The sequence below is a fragment of the Nicotiana tabacum genome, chromosome 6 (genome assembly GCF_000715075.1).
Source record: "Nicotiana tabacum cultivar K326 chromosome 6, ASM71507v2, whole genome shotgun sequence".
NCBI lineage: Eukaryota > Viridiplantae > Streptophyta > Magnoliopsida > Solanales > Solanaceae > Nicotiana > Nicotiana tabacum.
In genome coordinates, this window is record NC_134085.1 from 161,523,590 (window position 1) to 161,537,587 (window position 13,998).

Sequence of the window (13,998 nt, forward strand, 5' to 3'; positions counted from 1 at the left end):
AGAAAGACGATGTCAAGACACCAATGAGGATCAAGGTCGAGGAGTTGAGGAGATCCGCGATCAAGATACCGATGAGGATCAACGTCAAGGAGTCGAGGAGAGCCGCGGTTAGTGTTATCCATGAGGGTTATGGTCGGGAACGGGCGATAGAACTGTAACGGCTAGTTTTCATAATAGAATCGGGGAGGGAATATTCTTGTGAATATTCCTTATATTTGTACTATTAGGATTTTTTGGAAAGAGAATCCCATATAAATAGAAAAAAGAGAGAGAAGAGAGGCGCGTGAAACTCATTCTTGTAAGAATAATACTTAGAAAAAGATTTTATTCTTCATTCAATACAAGACTTTACTTTTCATCAAGATTCTTGGCAGATCCAAGATCCGAGGAATTTTCAACTGTTTGAGAATCTATTGTTCAATCATTGTCAAGTGGAAGATTCTTTTGTTCCATCTCTTACTTGTCAAATTATTCCTCTAAATTACATGAATACCATTATGTTGTCATTTATTGAATATCATACATATTGCTATAGTTTTTGGTAGTAAAAGGATATTTATTATATAGCATCATTATTGTCTTCATAAAATGCCTTTCAACCACCCTTTCTAATATCAAGATATGAAGAAATTATTTTTAACTAAGATTAATCTATGTTCAACTGAAATTAATTATTTGAGCTAAGATTTATGTTTTTGGGTCAAACATGTTGTTTTCTTAAAAAATTGATCATATTAATATTATAGTAAAAATTATATTTGATTTATTATAAATAAAAGTGTATGTTCCTAAAATTGAGAAATATTAATCCTATATACCTAATTTATAAAGGAAGAAATTACCACATAAAAATAAAAATATCAGTCAATATATAAATAGTGAAAAGGTTTAAAAGAAATAAAAAGGTCATTCAATATTTTTATATAAATATATGTACACAAAATTCAACTACTAATACAAAAAAAATAAAAAATAAAACCCCAAAGAAAGAGAACCTAGAACCGTTATTTTTCTATAGATTAGATTAGATTAGATTAGATTAGATTAGATTAGAAGAGCCAATGTTTCGACGTGTTTGCTTAATGGAATTAAATTCGTACCCGAGGGCATTTTGGTCTTTTGACAATCTAATGAAAACTCCGCTGTCCTCTTGGATGGTTCTCGATCGGTCTCTCTGTGATTATGTGTATACACACCAGAAGCAACGATTCTCTTCCTCATGGATGCTGTTGCTGCGTAAGCGATTCTGCCGCTTCAATCTCTATACTGTGTATCCTCTTATTTAATTTCTCTATGTGTTTTATCATAATCTCTTTACTTTGGTTTCAAATTTGTCTTGGGTTACTGCTGTACCCTCTTATGTTTCTCCATTTAGGTTTTGTCCATCCTTTTTTGTTTCAAGGTAAAGTGAGAGTTAAGTAACCCAAGTAGCTTTTTGCTTTAAGTGTAAGTGGCATAATAGTAGTGGCCGAAGAACAAAATTCACCTTTTAAACAATTGCAAATATTGTACACGCATATTATCTTTTTGCGTTCTGCTATAAGAAATGGTATGAGCATATGAAATGATCGGTTGTATTTTTATCTAATTTTACTTCATATGCATATTACTTTCAAATCGTCAAGAGTATGACAAGGACTTTAGGACATTCATTGACTTCATTCGGAAAATCTTTTAGGAGGACTTGAAGATTGGGCTTATCGATTTGGATACAGTAAGTTTATAGTTACTTTTAGTATTTACGACTTATTTATGAGTAATTATTTTCAAAAGCATTATAGTGTTCTCCTTTTAAAATTTAAAGGCATATCTTCGCATTATCATGCTCCTATTCAAAATATTTTTTTTTAAAGAAACTGGAATATTGATCATAACTGGGTGTTTACTTTTGCCTGTTCTCTTTGCTTTTCCAAATTGCAAATTGTCATGCTTTCTTTGGATTGATTTTGTTCCTTTCAGATACTGTTAATGACGGAAGATCTGAATATGAACAATAAACATGTCCGTTATCATATATATATATATATATATATATATATATATATATATATATATATATATATATATATATATATTGTCACGACCAAACTTACCAAGTTCTTTTGTTATCGCTTCCTTTCAAGTCCATAAAAGCAGCTTTGTTACTGCACTTGAATGCTTATTATTTTGTAAAAGTATCCAGCTGAAGTACAAACTCCCTAATACTTCTGAGTTGAAGAGGAAATTATCATTAAGTCCTAAGGTAGTGACCTTTCCTATACTAGAAGTTTGAGGAGCAAACGAGTATTTCATAGCTTCTATGGAAATCTTGGTTTGTCTTACAAGTTGTGATCAAAGAATCTCAAGATGATTCACCTTGAATTTTGGTCTTTTTGGATGAAACGTAATTCATTAGTTAATTCTTCATTGGAAATTATTCCCCTTATCCAACTTCAAATAATTCTGAAATGTTATTGGTTCTGTTGTTGATGATGCTCTTCAAGTAGAGTTTACTTTGGGTCATCTCTGACCTACTGGTTCCTTCTACAATCAACTGTTGGTGATGCTCTTCAACTAGAGTTTACCAACACTTTGAGTCATCTCTTGCACTCTGGTGATGGTTATGCTTTGCTCAATGCCATTCTTCGACCAAAATGATAACTTTATCATGATTCTCAGTTGTATGAAAATGTAAAATCTCCTCCTTCTAGAAGAAGAAGTTGTGCTCTACAGGGTAGTAGTTCTGGACAATCTACTTCTACGAACGTTTTTGGAGTACTTTCATGTGATACCTCATTAGTGGAGCAACTAAGGAGAGGGGGTTATAAAAGAATGAAAGGAATGTTCGATCTGGCTCTTGTTCTCCCCAGGTTTATAGCACGCTAGGCTAGCTAAGAAAGGTACTATATCTTTTTTTCTAAAGGTAACGATTTTTTGTTCTCCTTTCTGCTAATCTTTGACTTTCAATTCTGGAAATTGAGGTGCATGACCTTGCAATATTTTCATTTTGCCATTTGTTGATGATCTATATTGCTCGAAGCCTCGAACTTGGGTGCGAGTATGCAATCCGGGTGCGGATCGAGACGTCGGATTTTTCATCTTACAAATTTTAGGATTCGGGGTATGGATCCGAGCGCGGATACGGATGCTGAGATATTGCCAATAAATGTATACTACGAGTATATATTTCAATCAGTGAAGTTATTGAACTAAAACTAATAAACTTTATTCTTCATAACACCAATATTTTATTTATAAGATATTTCGCGTAATAGAATAGGATTCTTACACTTTATATAATTATATATGTATGACATAAACCCAAAATCAAATACCATTCGATACATCCTTCTCAGTCATTGATTGTAGTTAAAGTACCCGAGGTAAGCTGACCAAATCCGATATGGATCCCACGCCCATGTCGCGTCGGCATAGGTGCGGCAGGAATTTTAAAGAGTCCGCCCAACCTAGCTGATGGTTACACCTCGAGTAGCAGTGAACTTTTGTAAATTAGTCTAACCAACAATTACCTATGCACATTAGTAATAACATAAAGTTATTTATTGTTATAGAATCTTTAGATCTACTGAATGTTATATTAGTTTAAATGCTTAAATGACAATCATTTAGCAATTGCAACTGTGAGAATGCAATATTTTCTACGACTTGCATTCCTGTCAGGTTTATAGTATTTTTTTCAACTCTTCTGTTGAAGTATTAAATTATATGCTACAACAACATTGTTCCATAATATTAGGATCACCAATGTTTATATTAGAAGGAAATGAGACAACATTCCATAAGTATTACTAAAAGGCTAAAACAGAAAAATAATTAACATTGTGGGTTGCAGTTTTAAAGTATTATGTTATACAATACTATCAGTTAGTAATGATTCCATTGTTTGCAGGATTCAAGTGAGTGGCTTCTTAATGGAGTGAGAGCCAAAAAGGACTACAAGATCTTTGACTGAGAGATTAAATGTGAGTGCATGTCAATGTCACACTTACCAGTACATGTTTGTTTGGCATCTGAACTCCTATATCTTGCAATGTACTGTGAGTTTGGGTAGAGGAAGAAAACCTGAATGGCTACCAACCGATTATCAGACTTTCATGCAGGGCGTGCTAATTTAATTTGAAACAGGGAAGTCTTGAACCGGAAAGAATCAAAATTGATAAGTATGTCCCCAAATTCCAAATACAGGAGGCAATTCATTAGAAGAGTGTTGAGCACCAAATACCATTTGTAGTTGTTTTGTCAAATTAACTCAGGTGGACATCGGTTCTATTTTTGGTCCGATGGAGAGGATACAATGCAAAGACAATCCAGCTAACAAATGTATGATTCTATTAGAAGACCACCTATTAGGGAATGGCCTATAGTGCGCCTTCATAGCGGTATTGCTTTAGTAAGCATTATTTGGATTCATAACAGGTTTATCTTGCTACCGTACTATAACAAATTTGTTCAAAGACAGATAAAAGAATGCGTCAGCTACATACTAGGTGCTGGCACGAGCTATCCCCACCTAGTATACTATAAAAATTAGTTTGTCATAACTTTCCTAATATGTGAGCTTTCCTACGAAACTTTACTTGTTTGTGTGAATTAGGCCAAATTTTATAAACTAAAACACTCCTAAACTTAAAAGAAAATTAAATATAAATGGAGTTTAACGAAAAGCTCTCCTAATGTGTAAGAGTTTGAATGAAACCATTTCCTAGTATAGAAGTAATTAAGTGACTATTTTGAAATATTAGAAAAATAATTATATGACTATTTTGTGCCGTATGAACTCTAATTTATAAGGTTAAAAAGACAAGGGCCTTCGTGTAGAGATGAAAGTGGCTTAATTAGAGAGTTAAACACTGAGAAGAGTTTACAAGTATAATACAGACCAACACGAGTTGAAAGAAAAAAAATCTCTACACATCTTCTGGCTACGAACTCAGTTGTGCACAGTTTCGTGTCCAACTGAAAAATTATGGTAGGAAGCCAAAAGAATGTTGAAAATGTTAAAAAGTATTTGACAATGTTGGATGTAAAAACTTGAGTCTGAAACCAAAATGTGGTTCTTTTAGACAAGTAGCACCTTAATAGGTGTAAAAAAAAAAGATGACATTTTTATATATAGCGCCTAACATACTGGGCGCTATATATTAACGTTAACTGTGCCGTTAATGTATAGCGCCCAGTATTTGGGCGCTATACATAGAAAGCTGACACTAACAGGTATAGCGCCCAAATACTGGACGCTATACATAAAGTTTTATGTATAGCGTCCAGTATTTGGGCGCTATACATCTTTTTCCTGGCCCCACCAATAATTCCTGACTTCAATAATTCAAAAGCGTATAGTGCCCACTTTTTGGGCGTTATATATAAAAAAAAAATCTGGCTAGCCATTTCCTATATAAAGAGGTTGGGATTGTATAGAAATTCATTCAAAAGGTGTATAGCGTAGAAATTTTCCAGCTAGCCATTTCCATACTCTTGTTGAAACGTTTATTGTTGTTAAATTCTCCAGCATTTTTTCATTATGTTTGAAGAGCGTAGAATAAAAGTTTCATTATATTGGGGGGTGAGGTTGTGATGGAGAATAACTCAGTGGGCTACAGTTTACCTGCTCAGTGTCATGTTAAATTGCCACTTACAATGGAGTACGATAAATTGATATCTCGGTGTTATGCAAAAAAATGAGTGTGAGAAAACGTTCAGTGATACTTAAAGTAACCTGAAGATATCCGTATTCCGTCACTCCGCAAGGGGTTGCTTTTTACTCGGAGTTTAACATCAACAATGATGAAACTTTGAGTGATTTTCTGAGGACTCCGGATGAATGCCGAGAATTTCTTGTAATCACAATGTTGGAGATGTACGTGAAGGTCGAAGACGTTCCAAAAAACGAGGTTGTGCGTAGTAGAGATAACCCCCAGTCATCGGGTGGTTATTCTGGAGCATTTTTTGCCGGACAGGTTCCAGATGAAAGAGTTTTCCTTGATTTAAAATTATCACCGCCGGCGAATGAGCATCGAGAAAATAATTTATACCCTGCTTTCCATAATTCACAAGACGAGTGGTAAACTTCAATTTTCATTTGTGTTAATTATGTATATTTTTGGTGTATTGAATTTGTATTAATGCTCATATATTTAATAGGGGGTACCGGCCGGATATGAATTTTACAAGTGGCCCATCCGATAGTTATCACCTAATTGAAAACGTCCATCATGGAATTTCATCACGTTATGACTTGTAAGTGAAGTGATATAGCCATATGGAAAGCATTTATTAATTCAGTAGCTTATATTTTTGTTGGTTGTGCAGTGAAAACGAGCAAGTTGAACCACCCGTACTCACTCAATTGCTCGAAAACGACATATTCCATCGGGATTTGACAGATGCACAGAGTGAGGAACAGAACAGTGATTATGATAACAATGCCGATGAATCCGGAGACGAGACACCCTTTCCTCGTGAGGATGGTGATGTGCAGGATGAGGAGGAAGGACCTGATTTGAAGAGAGACCCCCCTAGACGAAGAGTGTACGAGTCCGAAGTGTCGTTTCATTCAAGGGAGATTCCTTACATTGATAACTTGCCAACCGTCCGGATGTGGAAGATCTCACAAGGGATTTTGATGAAATCCGGACAACAATGTGGGATGAGTCTAGACCGCAGTGCTTGCAAAGGGGATGCTTTTTCCTGATAAAGCGCGCGTAAGCAGGGCTTGTAAAATGCACAACGTAAAAGAGTGTCGTGAGATGCAGGTATGGGAGTCAAGTCCGATGGTATACAAGGTTGTTTGTCGCAGGTGGTTTTGGCCATGTAATTAGATGTTGCGTGCGACCAAGAAGAAGACAGGTATGTGGAAAGTGGGTAAATCTATTCCCACCCACACATGCAAAATGGACACATTCAACGGGAATCACTTCAACTTGGATATTGACTTGATTTCTCTTGTACTTATTCCGCACCTCGAAGCGACCATAAGGTATAAAATCAAAGAGTGCATTACATCAGTCCACTAGGAACATAGCCATACCATTACGAAAAAGAAAGGCATTTCTCGGGCGCAAACGAGCTTTTGAAATTGTCTATAGTAATTGGGATAAGTCATTTGCATCTCTGCCAAAATATAGCGCTATTAAATAGTACGTTATGTATTTAGCGCGGTTGAACACTACGTTATGTGTATGTTGTCTTGTCGAACTGAAAAAGCTGACCAGCTGACATAAAGTTGTCCTGTCGACATCATGATATTTAACACGGAAAATATAGCGCCATTACATAGTACGTTATGTATTTACCGTGGTTAAACACTACATTATGTGGGTGTTGTCTCACCTATAAATAACGGGCTCATTGTAGTTATTTTATGTGCTCAAAATTTACTAAAAGCAAATATTTCATTAAAAGTAAGGTTTTTTTACTAAAAGTAAATATTTCACAAATGGCTCAACCTCTTCGTCCACCAAAGTGCAAGTGTGGAAAACCATGTTTGATGCAAAATTGTTGGGACGGTGGTGAAGTTGGACGCCGCTACTGGCATTGTATGAACCAGTTTTACAAGGTTCCCGGCGAACCTATTTGTGATTTTGAAGAATGAGTTGATGAACCATGTTATCAGGAATGCTATAGAGAACAACTGCAGTATCTTCATAATGTGTGTTTAAGACAACGGGAACATGAAAAAGAAAGCAATAGAATTATTGCAGACTTGAGGGCGAACTGAAGGAGGTGGGAGAGAAAAATGGAAAACACAATGGAATTGTGAAGCATAAAAGGAACATAAAAAAAATATAAACGGGAACTTGCGGAGGTGAAGGCGAAACTGAAAGAGGTAGAAGAAGAAAAAGAACAACTGGAAGAACGATTTAAGTGGTTGGAGCGGAGAATAAATGGCAACCGGGGCTAAACATTGGCATGTACGTGTTTAGTGTATTTTTCATATTTCATGTATTTTTATTATGTTGGCATGTTATGTTTGTGTTTGTGCTGTAGTAATATTTTTCTTGTAGTAATGTTTTCCTTGTGTGTTGTACTAAATTTTATTTTAATTGAAGTGAAAGTTAAGTTTAAGTGCTTATGTTGTTCTATGAAACTATCAAACGAATGGGGAACTAAAAAAAGTAATGGGCATATTCGATTAAATATTGTTGTTAATGTATACAAAAATATTATTTACACCAAATAAAAAAAAGGAAGGTCAAATCAATGTGTCCCGCATCCGGTGTGTCTCAATGCAGCCGCTGGCCTAAGGCGCATCCCCTCCTGCCCGGGTGCGCTATCAGGATCATCTTCATCAAGTCATCTCCTTATAGCCGGATGCGGCGCAGGATGACATGTATCGGTGGTGCTGTCAGGTCCAGTAGAAGGCTACATAATAATATGAAACTTAGTATAGAAAACTACATAACAATTCACAACAATTTATATTGTCTTATCATTATCGTGTCTGGATCCTGAATGTAGTCATCTGTCGCAGCATCGCATGAAGCCTTAAAAAGGAAATTAATAAAATTAAAGAAAATAAATAAGTTACAGTTAAAACAAATTCAAATTCAATACTAATAAACTCATACTTGCGCATGTGATGTTGGAGCCATAACTCAGTCGGCGCCCACTATAAAATTCTCGGGTCGATCCTCATCAGTGGTAGACGGGTCTGGGAAGTATCTACCCCAATCCACTCCTTGAATATCCGAGTCCGTGATCAATAATTGACCCGATGGGTCACCTGCGATGGCACTGGAGTGCGATAAATCCCAAGGCTGTAAGACGGCATGTCCGTCTCATGCATGCCACCTGCCATATCAGCAGCAACATCATCAGCAGGAGCCTCAACGCCCCCTTGCTGGGGACCACCTCCTCTCCGCCCACGACCACGTCGTTCGGCACCACCAGCTTGTCGGCCACCACCAGCTCGTGGGATACCACGACCTCGATGGTACTGCGTTGGGTCCATATAATCAGCTTCGTATGCCAAACGCTGATCCGATCGGGCTCGCTGCAGTGTCTGGGCAGCCACATCCATGAATCGACGACTATACTCCTGCATGGCCACAGGATCGTGGACATGACTCTGCATCTGCGGCCCCATATGATAGATGGTATGCAATCCAATCGCCTGCACAAAGTAAAAAATATAAACTACATATTTAGCACTAAATTACAGGTATATAATTAATAATAACATAAAACATACCAGGGTCTCATGTCTCCTGGCGTAAGGGATGTACCGACCGTGTTCCTGATGAACTGGGTTCCCGATAAAAAGTCGGAAAACAGTGCGGTACCATGCCATATAACGTTGAATAAGAAAGTGTTGCGGAGGTGGGGTCAATTCCCCTCGCATGTCCCAAGTACCCAACTGCTCATCAAGCCATGCCATAAATGTGTCGTCTGCCCTGGACCGATCATCCCTCTCATAATGTAAAGCAAGCCATGCAGGCGAACTCGGTATAGGCTGCGGCAGGCCAAACTGACGAAATATCCGGTCAGAGGCATGATGCTCGACAATATCGAGGCATATGAGCGGGACAGAAGCCCTCCAAATATGTCGGCCGAACGTGCAATACGCTGGCAGGGTACCTATCACCTCATCGTTGTACGGTGTCCAGATGAACTATCAAATAAGAACACAAACTGTTAGTATGCGCAACACTAAGTTAATCTATAACAGGTAAGTTTAGTTAGATATTCACCTGTGCGTCCTCCAGCAGATCCAACACATCCCTGTAGAGGGGGAGATTATGATGTGCATCATACTCTCGTGCAAGAGTACGACGCATAACCCACCTACAGGCTAGAGGGAGATGCGGAATTTCTACATTAGCCGGTAGCTGTGATAGAGGTGGCTGAAACTGCAGAAATCGCTCCCAGACCCAAACCTAATATACAAAGTTGACGTAAAGTATAAGATTAACTATAACTAGGTAGAATTGTAACTAATGGACATATTATTTGAATATGTTGTCACCTGTAGAAGCGGCAGAAATCCACCAACGTCTCTCTGTGTGCCGATGCAAGCCCGGCACATCTGCCTGTACAAATATGAGATGATAGCACCACCCCAGCTGTAGATGGTTGTATCCTCGAACTGGCCAATATGATGCAGAAAACGGAGGCTCACTAGGTTCCCCGAAGTGTTCGGGAACAAGACCCCCCCTCCACGTAGAAGGAGCAACAACAGCCTCGTATATCGTTGTACATCCACCTCCGCTGACTCGTCGGTGATAGTATAGTGGATCTTCTCTAGGTGGTCTCTAATGGGGACCAACTGCATACGACTGGACCCAAACGCTACAGTCTCGTCCTCCGGCATGAAACCCGTGAGCATGTGCAGCATATTCCAATAAGACTGTCGCGAATAATATCTCATGGTCGTAAGCAGTAAAACTAGCAAGCCATCAGCGGACAGGCCATATAAAATCTCAGTGTCCTGGAGTGTGATGGTAGCCTCGCCGGTGGGCAGATGGAAAGTGTGCATTTTCGGTCGCCACCGCTCAATCAAAGTCTTGATCAAAGCCCAGTCGAGCTGTATCCGACCAATCATAATAATCCTATATAATCTCATTTCCTCCAGGTAATGCACCACGCGGGGATGTAGAACTCTATGACTCAAAAAGTCCCATAATAGATCCATTCTCCTGGCCCGGAAAGTCTGCGTAAGCAACTGTCCGTCTCATATATATTCGGATCTATGCTGGGGCTGTAGGGCTAATAGATCCAACGTCCGAGGGCCGGGATGTATAGTCGTGTCCATGTCGTCAACTGTAAATTAAAACAACATTAATTGTATTTTATTCTGTATATTAAATATTAATTTTTTGAGATACACAATTTTTAGCGTTATACAAAAATTATACCTAGGGGTTCCAGGCTCGATATTTGAGTCCCAGTAGCACCAAACTATCATTAATAATTATTGTTTGTTTTATAATTTAAATTCATATTTTTTAATAACTTAATTGTACAAATTATTAATTGTACAAATTATATATATATACATATGGGTTCGAGGCTCTATATTTTGAGGCCCAGTGGCACCAAACTATCATTAATAATTATGTGTTTGTTTTATAATTTAAATTCATATTTTTTAATAACTTAATTGTACAAATTATATATATATATATATACCTATGGGTTTCCGGGATCGATATTTTGAGGCCCAGTGGCATCAAATTAACATTAGTAATTATGTGTGTTGATACAATTTTTAACTTAATTTTATAAAGTTTGCATTTTTAACTACCAGTATAAGATACTTAAACAAAAGGAATTCTAAGCTAAAATACTACACATTACTATGCTACAAGGCTCTAAATTTTACTGCGCTAAAAGGGTCTACATTTTACTACGCTAAAAAAGTCTAGATTTTACTACGCTAAAAAATAATCTAAACTAAACATAAACAACAAATAAATTTAATTGCAAATAAAACACAAAACGGCATGAAAACACATATATATAAGTCAGGATATTAACAAACAAATTTATTTGACAAATTTATATTTTTTTATAGAACACTAATATTAAATCCGGATAAATTTAACATATTAGTTTGAAAAAAAATAACACAAACCGAAATAGAACACATACATAATCAAATAATATGCATTATTATAAAAGTTTCACCGAAATACCTCGATTTAGAATTTTCAGAAAACAAATAGATTGAAATTTTGACTCCGGAAGTGTGAATCAACAATAATACGAAACTCTACTCGAATGTGGGACCTACGTTCTTCAACTTTTATGTGACGGAGGACCCAAAAAAAAAATTAAAATAGTGGGGCAGCGGGTATGGGAGTGGGGGACCAAGAAGAAAAAAGTATAAAATATTGAAGAAGAAGAAGCAGAATCGTCGTCTCGAAGAAGATGGCTCGTTTTTTAAAAAAGGGGTATAACGCCGGGTATTTGAGCGCTATACCTGTTACTGTCAGCTTTTTATATATAGCGCCAAGTATTTGAGCGCTATATATAAAAATGTCATCTTTTTTTTCCACATATTAAAGCGTTACTTGTTCAAAAGAACCACATTTTGGTTCAAGACTCTAAAAACTTGACCTCCTGAATCTGCAGACCCAAGACTCCTTAACAGGCATTGGTTAATAAAACTGTGCAGAACAACAGAACTTCTGACTGGTCAGGAGGATTTGTTAACACAGGAAACTGTACCGAATGCTATGAACCCACTCGGACCCTTTGTGATTCTCTCTCTTCTAATTCAACCCCTGATGACATGTCATCCCTCTCTGCTAAACATCTTTTATATGGTACAAATCCCTTAATGTTGTTCCATTTGTCGCTCTTGGTCGTATATTTTGACTCAACAGTCTCGGAACTCCTGTTCCCATCGTCAACTTCACTAGCTGAGCCAACGCTTAAACCAGATGATGATCCCTCTCTTTGTGGTTCTTCATCTTCCGGTCGCCGACAAAGAGTAGTAGTCTCTGCAGCTGTTTGGCTGCACGATGAGATATACCGATATACAAGATCTTGGTACCAGGACAACCAAGGAATTGTAGTAGGGAAGGCAGCAACACCCTCGGGATTGTTTTCAAGCATATCTTGCGATAACCAACAAGCTGGTAGAATCATATTACCAGGGACCACAGGAAGAATAAACTGTGAATTTGCTTGGAATCCATGAATCACATTGCCATTGTTGGTCTCGATTTCGTTTTCTGTGGTTTGGTCGCATCTGGTACAAGAACCATCTGCCCGAACAGCTTGATACTTGCCAAAGGTGCCAAAATATCATTGCAAGAAAGATTTATCAACAAACTTTAAGAGGAACTTTCTTTTTCAGTTTTATTTTCTTTCTGTCTTTATAATATATATATATATATATATAAAGGAGGAAAAAAAGAAGGTGACGTTGCACTTCTTAGAGACTAGGATTACTATTTATCTATTTTCTCTTTTTCTTCTAATTATTTTGCTTTATCTTATTTATTAAAAGCCTAAAAGTCCTTTTAGGGGGAAAACGTCTCCATATTGAAGAAGCGTCCGTTTGGGAGAATCAAGGGTCACCTTAAGAAGCATCCATTCAAGCAGTCCAACAATTTAACTTATTAATGGGGAAGAGAAAGTCTTACTATAAAATTTCTAACGGAAATCAAATCATAATACGCATTGAGTATCTCAAAAATAGCTTTATTGCTACAAAGCATTATTTTGCCCCTCCAACTCCAAATCAGTTACAACTTTTAATAGTTATAAATGTTATATAGAAATAACCACGTTGAAACTTTCTTTTCTTCACCATTGCCACTTCTTCATATATCGTTCATATCCACACCTCACAAATCTAAATTCTTAAAAAACTTTTTTGTTGTTGATATATTTGGTATTGGGTTTGGAGTCATAAATAACAACATTAAGCATTCGGAAATTCATGGGCATGGTAAAACAAAGTTGTGTGTTCACTTGGAATTTCAAATAAGGATTTGGGTGAGTTTCTTTTTATCTTTTTCTTTTCCTTATGTAGTCTCTCCTCTCAATTCATAAAAGATTTGATGAGTGTCTTGAGATGGTAAAAGTAGATATTAGGAGAAAGAAGCAGACTTCTCGAAAATTTTGTACTATTTTTTTCTTGTGGTCCTCTCAATTTATAAAAGAGCTTATGGTGTAAAGAGATGAACAAGTATATATTAGGAGAAAGAAGCGAATTTTTTGAAAGTTTCGTAATAAAAATTTGCATGAGAAGACTCTGGGATGGACGGTATAAAAAGAAACAATCAAAAGGAACAACAAACAACAACCCAGTATAATCTCACTTAGTGGGGTCTGGGGAGGGGTAGTGTGTACGCAGACCTTACCCCTACCTTAGGGTAGAGAGACTGTTTCCAAATAGACCCCGACATCCTTCCCTCCAAGAACTTCCCACCTTGCTCTTAGGGAGACTCGAACTCACAATCAGTTGGAAATGGGGTTGCTTAGCATCAGAGCAACCCCTCTTGTCTAAAAGGAACAACAAACAAAAAGATTAAAAAGTCGTTATGG

At 37.1% G+C, this 13,998-nt stretch overlaps 1 long non-coding RNA gene across 2 annotated transcripts; it reads left to right on the forward strand.

Annotated features, from left to right (window-relative positions):
* The first annotated feature begins 1,066 nt into the window (after nt 1-1,066).
* Nucleotides 1,067-4,144, forward strand: LOC107809652 (uncharacterized). Of its 2 annotated transcripts, XR_012710885.1 has the most exons (3): nt 1,218-1,236; nt 1,679-2,879; nt 3,890-4,144. It is a non-coding gene; the product is annotated as an uncharacterized LOC107809652 (long non-coding RNA). The 2 variants fall into 2 exon arrangements; XR_001653453.2 differs by having other exon boundaries at nt 1,067-2,879.
* Nucleotides 4,145-13,998: the final 9,854 nt, after the last annotated feature.